The 10,353-nt window shown below is 38.5% G+C and overlaps 1 long non-coding RNA gene across 1 annotated transcript; it reads right to left on the reverse strand.

Moving 5' to 3' along the window:
• LOC107620308 lies at window positions 9,975-10,353 on the reverse strand. The gene is made up of 2 exons (XR_002355344.1): window positions 10,209-10,353; window positions 9,975-10,124 (listed from the first exon to the last, which is right to left on the reverse strand). It is a non-coding gene; the product is annotated as an uncharacterized LOC107620308 (long non-coding RNA).

A 10,353-nucleotide genomic window follows, 5' to 3' on the forward strand; every position in this document is an offset into this window, starting at 1 on the left:
AAAATTTCAAACTTGAAGCAAAATGGCATAAGATTATATAATTCGAGTTATTAAAGCATTGAGCATATGACATATTTTCACACTAATGATCATAAGTTGAATAAGAAATATAAGACACTGGATTACACTTTAAATATAAAAACTTATATCACAATTTCATATCTTCCACATCATTATTGACTAGCAAAATAAGGATAAATAACTTTACAATCAAAAGGAATATGGAACAGGAAAGAATATCAACGCTTGAAAAATGAGTCTTTCTCTGTGTTTGTGGATAATCTACCAGATGATATCTCAAGGAGAGAATTGTATCACTTGTTCGAGTGGACGGCAAGAATTAACGACATCTATCTCTGCCGAAAACGAAAATTGGAAACGATCTATCTGTTTGCCTTTGTCCTATACACGACGAAAGGGGGTGCTCTAAAAGCTATCGCAGAGATGAATCACTGGAGGTTACGCGGTAAAGTGCTCTCGGTGGGAGAAGAAAGTTTAGGAGACAACCGCAGGTGAAGGAACGGCAGGTGCATGGGGCCCCGAGACGGCATCGCGAGGGAGGATCAGAGGAAAGACATCATGGAAAAGAAGTGGTTACCGCCCATGCTGTGGAGGAAATGAAAGGGAGTGGACCACCGGCAATGCAATAGGAGAGTCGGTGTACGAAAAGGATTAATGCGCCCATAGTGGATGAGAATATGGAGTGGCTGGGAAGGAGTTTAGTAGGAAAAATTTTCACGCCTCCGAACATGCAGTCTTTGAAGAGCACAATGTGCAAAAATATGCCTCAGGTAGTGGATGTTAGAGAGATCGGGGCATCAAAAGTCTTATTGATTTTTCATATGGTGAAGCAGGCAGACGAGGCTTTTACCTACAAGTTGGATACTCTGCTGCAATTTTTTCATAGGATTTGGAGGTGGGAAGAGGCGGATCGGTGCGAATCTCGAAGAGTGTAGTTACAGTGCTGTGGTGTGCCGCTACATGCCTGGTCGCCGGGGACAGTGGGGGTGAAGTGCTTCGGTGTGATGTACCGACAGAAGCAGGTGCATCCTTCAGGGTGGGGAGGGTTCAAGTTGATACATGTGTATTTGACGCCATTCGAGAATGGGTTCATATTACTGTCGGGAATGCTGGGTTTGAAGTTTTTGTGACGGAGACTGATGAACGGATTTTTGCTGGTAAAGAATTCACAATAAATTCTTGTTGCTAGTATAGTTTCTAAACCAACAAAGAATCCTTTCATACAAAATTTTGGTTGTCACAAGTAATAAACCCCTAAAAATAATAACCGAAGTATTCAAACCTCGGGTCGTCTCTCAAGGAATTGCAGGGAAGTGTTCTTGTTATTGGTTATGGGATTATATCTTTTTGGGGTTTTTGAAATAAGGAACAAGGAAAGTAAATGGCAAGAAAGTAAACTAATAACTAAGAAAGCTCTTGGCAAGGTATGAGAATTAGAAGTTCTATCCTCATTATCTTCCTCAATTGTGACATCAATTGTCCATTGCTCCCACTTAGTTAACCTCTAACTATGAAGGAAAGTCAAGTGGACAAATCAATTTGATTCCTCAAGTCGTAGTCAACTCCTAAGGAAAGACTAGTTTTAGAGAGATTCAAATCAACTAGCAACTTTCAATTATCAATCAACAAGGGAGTTTGATAACTCAAGAGTCTCCAATTACTCAACCAAAGCCAAAAGGAGAGAAATCTACACTAAAATCCAACTAAGCATTTTATCAAACACTTGGAAGGCATAACATAAAAACATAGATAACTAGCAAGGAATATTAAATCCAAAATAACCAATTGCAAACATCAATGACTCACAAATAATAGAAGAAGCAATAAATATGAAATACCTCAAATTGCATTAAATGGAAAATCAAATCTTAACATGAGAATTCATAAACTAAATTGGCAACATAAAGTAATCAACAAGGGAATGAAATAAACTAAAATGCTAAGCCAAATAAAAGTAGAAGAGAAACTAATTAAACTAAGATAGAAATCTAAAATTGAAAATAGCTAAACCTAGGAGTCCTAAAACCTAGAGAGAGTCTCTCTAGAAAACTACATCTAAAACCTAAAATTATGTGAATGAATTGTTGTATTGTGAATGAATTGATTTGATTCCCCCACTCTGCAGCCACTAATCTGTATTTTTTGGGCTTGAAACTGGGCCAAAAATAGCCCAAAAATCGCCCCCAGCGATTTTTGATACGTACAGCACGTGGTTCGGTCACGCGTACGCGTCACTTGTCTGCCGCACCATCCATGCATACGTGTGATGCACACACACGCATTCCTAAACGTCAGGAAACTATGGCAAATTTTATATTATTTCGAAGACCCGGATGTTAGCTTTCCAACGCAACTGGAACCGCCTCATTTGGACCTCTGTAACTCAAGTTATGATCGATTTAGTACGAAGAGGTCAGGCTTGACAACTCAGCAATTCCTTCAATTTCTTGTATTCCTTCCACTTTTGCATGCTTCCTTTCCATCCTCTAAGCCATTTCTGCCCTATAAACCCTGAAATCACTTAACACACATATCAAGGTATCGAATGATAATAAGAGAGGATTAAAATTAGCAAATTTAGGGCCAAAGAAGCATGTTTTCAATCATAGCACAAAATTAGGAAGGAAAATGTAAAACATGCAAATTCAATGAAAAAGTGTGAGAATAGTGGATAAAATCCACTCAATTAAGCACAAGATGTACCACGAAATAGTGGTGCATCAAATCTCCCCACACTTAAACATTAGCATGTCCTCATGCTAAGCTCAGGAGAAGCTACAAAGCAGTGAAGAGGAATGGTAGAAATTATGAAATGCAACCTATCTATATGAATGCAACTAAATGCAAAAATACTTCTACCTACTTGGTTAAAAGTAAACAAATTCTCCAAGACAAACATAAATCAGATTCCACTAATTCAAATTATACAATAAAAGACAAGTAAACTTGTAGGAAGATAGCTCATGAAAGCAGGGAACATAGAATCAAGCATTGAACCCTCACTGGAAGTGTATATGCACTCTAATTGCTCAAGTGTCTAGGGTTAATCCACTCTATTCTTCTCTAGTCATGCTTTCTAAAATTTTGTTCTTCATCTAACCAATTAACAATTATCAAGTGTACAAATACAAATATCATGATGGCTTTTCAATGTTGTAATGGGGCTAAGGTAGGGGTGAGGATATATGTATGGCCAAGTGAGCTATAATTTGAATCTTTGACTAACCTAAGTTCTCACCTAACACACACACACACTCTATATAATTCTAGAATCATGCCTAGCTACCCTTTTGTATATTTCACATACTCATGTATCAAATTTTCTTTAATTTCATCACATATGCATTGATCTTTTTATTGGACTTAACATTGGGGTAATTTTATCCCCTATTCATTTATTTATTTATTTATATTATATATATAATTTTTTTTCTCTTTTTTTTTTAAATAAATGAAAATATAATATATCAATGCATATGGTTTTTCTGATTTCACATGAGTAAGCACCCAAATTCCCAATATTTATCAGTAAAAACACAACACATTTTCATCAACCCAAGTTCCCACATGTCCACACTTAGTTGGCACACAATCTCTATCTTAAGCTAACCAAAGATTCAAATAAGGTAATTAATTGTTTTTCCGCTTAAGGCTAGTGATGTGGTAATATAAAGAACAAAAAAAGGGGGTTAAAAGGCTCAAAGTGGCAAACTTGGTGCACGAAATTGTGATCTCAGGCAACGGCGCCAGAAACTCTGTACGCACGTCTTAATAAATCGTTTTTCATTCACAACTTCGATACAACTAACCAACAAGTGCACTGGGTCGTCCAAGTAATAAACCTTACGTGAGTAAGGGTCGATCCCACGGAGATTGTTGGTATGAAGTAAGCTATGGTCACCTTGTAAATCTCAGTCAGGCGGATATAAAATAGTCATGGAGTTTTCGAACATAAATAATAAATAGATAGAACATAAGGATAGAAACACTTATGTATATCATTGGTGAGAATTTCATATAAGTGTATAGAGATGCTTTCGTTCTTCTAAACCTCTACTTTCCTGCTGTCTTCATCCAATCAGTCTTACTCCTTTCCATGGCTGGCTTTATATAAGGACATCACCGTTGTCAATGGCTACTTTTTATCCTCTCTGGAAAATGGTCCGATGCGCTGTCACTGCATGGCTAATCGTCTGGCGGCTTCACCCTTGTCAATGGCTGCATCCCATCCTCTTGTGAAAATGGCCCAAATGCTCTGTCACAGCACGGCTAATCATCTGAGGTTCTCGATCATACTGGAATAGGATTCACCCTCCTTTTGCGTCTGTCACTACGCCCAGCACTCGTGAGTTTGAAGTTCGTCACAGTCATTCAATCCCAACTCCAGACAGCAGCGTAGAACTGGCGTTCAACACCCTTTTACGTCGTCTAAACTCGGCCAAAGTATGGACTATTATATATTGCTGGAAAGCCCTGGATTTCTACTTTCCAACGCAATTGGAAGCGCGCCATTTTGAGTTCTGAAGCTCCAGAAAATCCACTTTGAGTGCAGAGAGGTCAGAATCCAACAGCATCAGCAGTCCTTCTTCAACCTCTGAATCTGATTTTTGCTCAAGTCCCTCAATTTCAGCCAGAAAATACCTGAAATCATAGAAAAACACACAAACTCATAGTAAAGTCCAGAAATGTGAATTTAACATAAAAACTAATAAAAACATCCCTAAAAGTAACTAGATCCTACTAAAAACATACTAAAAACAATGCCAAAAAGCGTATAAATTATCCGCTCATCACAAACAAAGACAAATGAAATGGTAGGCTATTTGGGATAAGTGAGCTAATAACAAATGATGGCCTCAATCACATATATGCATGAATATACTAAATAATGGACATATAGAATGGAACAAAGTAAAGATTGTAATCATAGAGAAGAGAACACACAAGAATAAAAATTATGGTTAAATAATGTAACCATATAATTAAGCTCAAAATCTCACAGGTTGTGTGTTCTTAGCTATGGACCATGTTCCAAATTACAATCTTCAAACAAGTTTAACATAAATTTTCAATTTGAATTAGTGAAATGCTATAAAATAATTTCTTGGAAAAGAATTCATCGCTTCAACCAAGCAGTGGTAGAATATGCACAAAATCAAGCAAACATGCAATCAAACATGCAAATGCAACAATTAATTTAAAGAGGAAAATTAAACATTGGTGTTGAAATAGGAAATAACTAACCCACAGAAGTCGGTATCGACCTCCCCACACTTAAAGATTGCACCGTCCTCGGTGCATGCTAAGATGTGCAAGTGGATGTGTTGCTACATTGATACTTTTCTCCAAAGATTGTGCAGATGGACTTATCTGTTGCCCCATTGAGAAGCTTTTCTTTTCCCTTCTTGGTGGCCATCCTGAAAAAAAAAGGGAAAGGAAGAAAAGTAACCCAGAAATAAAGATGGAAAACCAATAAAATATGGTTGGATCAATGCCAAATAATGAGGGTCTCAACTACATGGTAGCTACAACATGCAAGTGAGAAAAACAGTAGAAGCAAATGGCATATCAATAATGCAAAAATTGCAACAATGGGGAAGAGAGAGTGGGTAAGGAAAGACAGTATAAGTGCATATCAATACAAATAGAATACAAGTATGATAAAAATTAGCATTGACTTATAATTAATAACACCCAAAAGTTTAGAACAAGTCACGAAACACCAAAATAATTCAAGAAAAGATGCAACAGTTGAATAAGAACATTTAACACCAATGGTAAAATAGGAAGTTAGAAAAGGAGATAAAAATATGAATAAAATTAAATTCAATGAAAGAAAGTATGCAAATGCAGTATGTAAAAGAGAATGAAAGAGAACAAGGATGAGAAGAAAGTGAGAAAAGAATAAGAGGGAGTAAGAGAGGAGAAAGAAGTAAAAAATGAAAAACAGAGCGCGACGCGCGCACATAGGTTGCGCTTGCACGTGAAAACGGACATGGCCATGCGACGCGTAAGCGTCTAGCACGCGTACGCGTGGGTGGTCTGAAAGCGAAAGGATGCGCACGCGTCAGGGACCCGTACGCGTGGGTGATTTTGTGCCTCTAGCACAGTGCCAGCCCCAGACCAGCACAACTCTCTGTTCAGCACGCTATTTACGCCGATTGCCATATCCACGTGTGCGCGTGCTTGACGCATACGCGTGGATTTCCCAGGTTGCAAGTGACGCGCACGCGTGGGTCGAATTGTGCGCAGAGCATGCTTTCTGCCCCACTCCCGCGCAACTCTCTGTTCAAACTTAATGTTTTTTGCATTCACATATGACGCGTGGGCGTCCTAGATGCTTGCACGTCGAATGCGGTTTTTTTTATGCAGAATGCAGGTGATGATGCAGAAATTATGAATGAACACTGATAAAAATAAAATAAAATAAAACTAAGAATGAAAAAGGAACGATCATACCATGGTAGGTTGTCTCCCACCTATCACTTTTAGTTATTATCCTTAAGTTGGACATTTGGTGAGCTCCTTGTCATGGTGACTTGTGCGTGAACTCATCTTGAAACTGCCACCAATGCTTGGACTTCCAATAAGCTCTAACATTTCCGAATGAGTTCACCAAGCCTTGATGGAGTTTTTCACAAGCTTTGAACTCCCAAAATTGATCCTCTTGTATGCTGGGATCCCAAATCTTGTTTCCACACCCGTCTTCAAGTTGATCATCATGATTCCATCCGGGTGGTTTAGCCTTGGAATTCTCATTTAAGCACCCAAACATCCTCCTAGACCCATTCACTTTGGTTCTATACCAACCATTGTTATCAAATCTTGAGCGTGCAACCATCATGAACCTAGAGTGATGCTTCCAACCACCACACAATTCTCCCTTTCTCTTCAATCCACAGAGAGCTCTAAGTTGACCATCCATTTCAAGCAACCCATACTCAAGTAGAATTAGAAAGCCTAGAGATAAGAGATTTAACAGAGCAAGGTCCACTCCCTTGTGCTTCTCTTTGATGATCTCCACCTCTTGACAAGCTTCTTCAATATTAACCTTGTCTTCAAGTTCAATGGGAGAGGATTCAATTGTGGATAGAAATTTGTTGATTCTTGAATCCATCTCTTGATCAACCTCCTCCAAGTTTTCAACCATGACATGTCTTAGAGGTTGTACACCCTCCTCAACATCAAATTCAAACGTCTTGGAAGGAGGTTCTATGACTTGAGTTTCCCATGGAGGTTCTGCATCTCCTAAGTCCTCGACCACTTCCTCTTCTTCGATAACTTCGGTTTTCTCCACTTGCTCTAGTACAAAATCGAACTCCTCTTTGATAACTTCCACTTCTTGACAACTTTCTTCAATCCCCCCTAATTCTTCAACTACTCCTTCATCTTCAAGGGTCTCTCCTACCTCCACTTTTTGGGCCTCCTCTTGCTTCTCTTGAAGTATGTATGCGTGAAACCGATCCATTACATCCCTAAGATGATCCTTTCTCTCTTGTTCCATGTCACTAGCATAACTGGGATCGTGTTGCTCTTGGATTGATGGATATGGATGTTCTTTCATAGAGGATGGTGGTGTACTAGAGCTTGAGGGTTGAGTATTCGAGGTAGAGGCTTGATCCATGCGGGATATAAAAGCTTGGATAGTAGAGGTTAGACTAGTGAAAGCAAAGGTAAGTGTGGTTTGAAGCTCTATTTGCCCTTGGCGAATAACATTAAGGGTGTTGTCATCCAGTGGAGGTTGGGGTGGATAGGAGGGTTCATTTGTTGGGAGAAAAGGCTCATAATACGGAGGTGGTTCTTCTTGATAAGGGTATGGAGATGGTGTATATTGAGGTGGTGGTTCTGGGTATGGTTCATATGGTTCGTATTGTGGTTGGTATGGTGGATAAGGGTTAGGGTTATATGGAGGTGAATGGTGAAAAGGGGCTTGTGAGTATGGTGGTTCATAACTATGTTGAGGAGGGGGTTCATAGGCATATGGTGGGCCTTGTTGGTAACTACAAGGGGGTTCACCATATCCATTAGATTGGTATGCATTAGGATTGGAGTTATACCTATATGAGACTGGAGGAGGTTGCTGCCAAGAAGGTTGATCAAATCCTTGTGGCTCCTTTCATCTTTGATTGTCCCAACCTTGATGCATGTTCTCATTGTAATCTCCACTTCCTGCTACATGATTGTAACCACACTCATAGCCAAAGGGGTGAGAATTCATAGTAACAAAAGAAAATAAAAACAAAAACTAATAAGAAAATAATGAGAGTAAACTCCTAAAACTAGAAACAACTAACAAAGAAACGAAAAAGCAAAATTATTCAAAATATTTACAATAACCAATAATAAGGCACACGTTTGAAATTCCCCAGCAACGGCGTCATTTTGATAAACAGATTTTTGCTGGTAAAGAATTCACAATAAATTCTCGTTGCTAGTATAGTTTCTAAACTAACAAAGAATTCTTTCATACAAAAGTTTGGTTGTCACAAGTAACAAACCCCTAAAAATAATAACAGAAGTATTCAAACCTCGGGTCGTCTCTCAAGGAATTGCAGGGAAGTGTTCTTGTTATTGGTTATAGGATTGTATCTTTTTGGGATTTTTGAAATAAGGAACAAGGAAAGTAAATGGCAAGAAAGTAAACTAACAGCTAAGAAAGCTCTTGGCAAGGTATGAGAATTAGAAGTCCTATCCTCATTATCTTCCTCAATTGTGACATCAATTGTCCATTGCTCCCACTTAGTTAATCTCTAACTATGAAGGAAAGTCAAGTGGACAAATCAATTCGATTCCTCAAGTCCTAGTCAACTCTTAAGGAAAGACTAGATTTAGAGGGATTCAAATCAACTAGCAACTTTCAATTATCAATCAACAAGGGAGTTTGATAACTCAAGAGTCTCCAATTACTTAACTAAACCCTGTTTTGGGAAGATAATTGGGTTCAAGGCGGCCTCTGAAAGCGAGTTTTCCAAGACTCTTCTCCATCTCAAACCAACAAGGTGGGGTGATACGGGATTGTGGATTCTGGGATGGGTTAGAGTGGATTTGGAATTTTCATTGGAGGAGGAAATTGTTCCAATGGGAACTGGAACTAGTCCATCAACTTCATGATAGGTTAAGGCCAATTAAGCTATCAACGGATCGGGAGGATAATGTTGTGTGGAAGTTTGATAAGAAGGGTGTCTTTTCTACTAGTTCTTTCTTGCAGGTCATCCAATTGGAAACTCTAACGGATGAGATCACAAGTTATAGTTTTACCAGTGTGATTTGGAGAAGCGTGGTGCCTCCGAGAGTGGAGTTATTTGGATGGTTTGTGCTAGTTGGTAGGGTTAATACCAAGGAGCGGTTGAGCTGGTTGGGTGTTCTTCCTAATAGTGATAATGTTTGTGTTCTGTGTAAAAAGGAGATAGAATCTGTGCAGCATTTGTTTCTCCTGTGTGAGGTTACATGGCAGATATGGTGCACTTGGTTGAGTTATTTTCGTACAGATTGGGCTGTTCTTGGTACCATGAAAGGGCTGTTTGAAAGTTGGACTGGAATACACAATAGAAAACAAGAACAGAGGAAGTGGCTGACTGGGTTCTTTGCAGTATCTGGAACATCTGGTAGGAACAGAATGATAGGATATTCAAAAATAAAGAAGCAGGTGTTGAGAAAATACAAAGTAGGACGGTTTTGAGCTACCAAGAATGGACCTCAAGTGATCCTTTTGGGTGTTGATGGCAATACTGGGATGCCAATGGAATGGATAACTCTTGTGTAGACTTCTTTTATTTTTGGGTTATTTATGCTCCACTCTATTGTATTGAGCTTCTTTTGTTTCAAAAAAAATAAATATAGACATATTAAAACTCCCAACAATAATTTTGACATAGATACAAGTATTTTGAACAGAACTTTTTCAGCGCACGCAATATTTATTGGCAGAAGAGTTGGCATAAAAATAAAATAAAGAGAAGCAAAGTCAATCAAATATTTCCCATAGTCGACGAAGGAGGATGATCAAAGGTCTCCCAGTTGGTTGTAACAACAACATGCTTTATTCTTGCATTAGATATCTTAAGTGCATCCAATGTTTCAACACATTTCTGCACTTTCTTTTCCTAAAAATATGTAACCATCAAATTTAGCATATAACTCATCATTCCTCTTGAACTTGTGTGATAATAAAGAATGGAATTAAATACCTAAACACTTTCTTGTGCAGAAACATCTTCTCTAGAAATGCTTTTTAATTTGATTGCTTGTCTTATAAACATCTCAATTAGTGTCAAAATCTGAATTTCAGGTGCTGTGTCCCCATTCGAAATGGACTTGTCAATTGCAGACATC

Source organism: Arachis ipaensis, chromosome B10, assembly GCF_000816755.2.
Source record: "Arachis ipaensis cultivar K30076 chromosome B10, Araip1.1, whole genome shotgun sequence".
Lineage (NCBI taxonomy): Eukaryota > Viridiplantae > Streptophyta > Magnoliopsida > Fabales > Fabaceae > Arachis > Arachis ipaensis.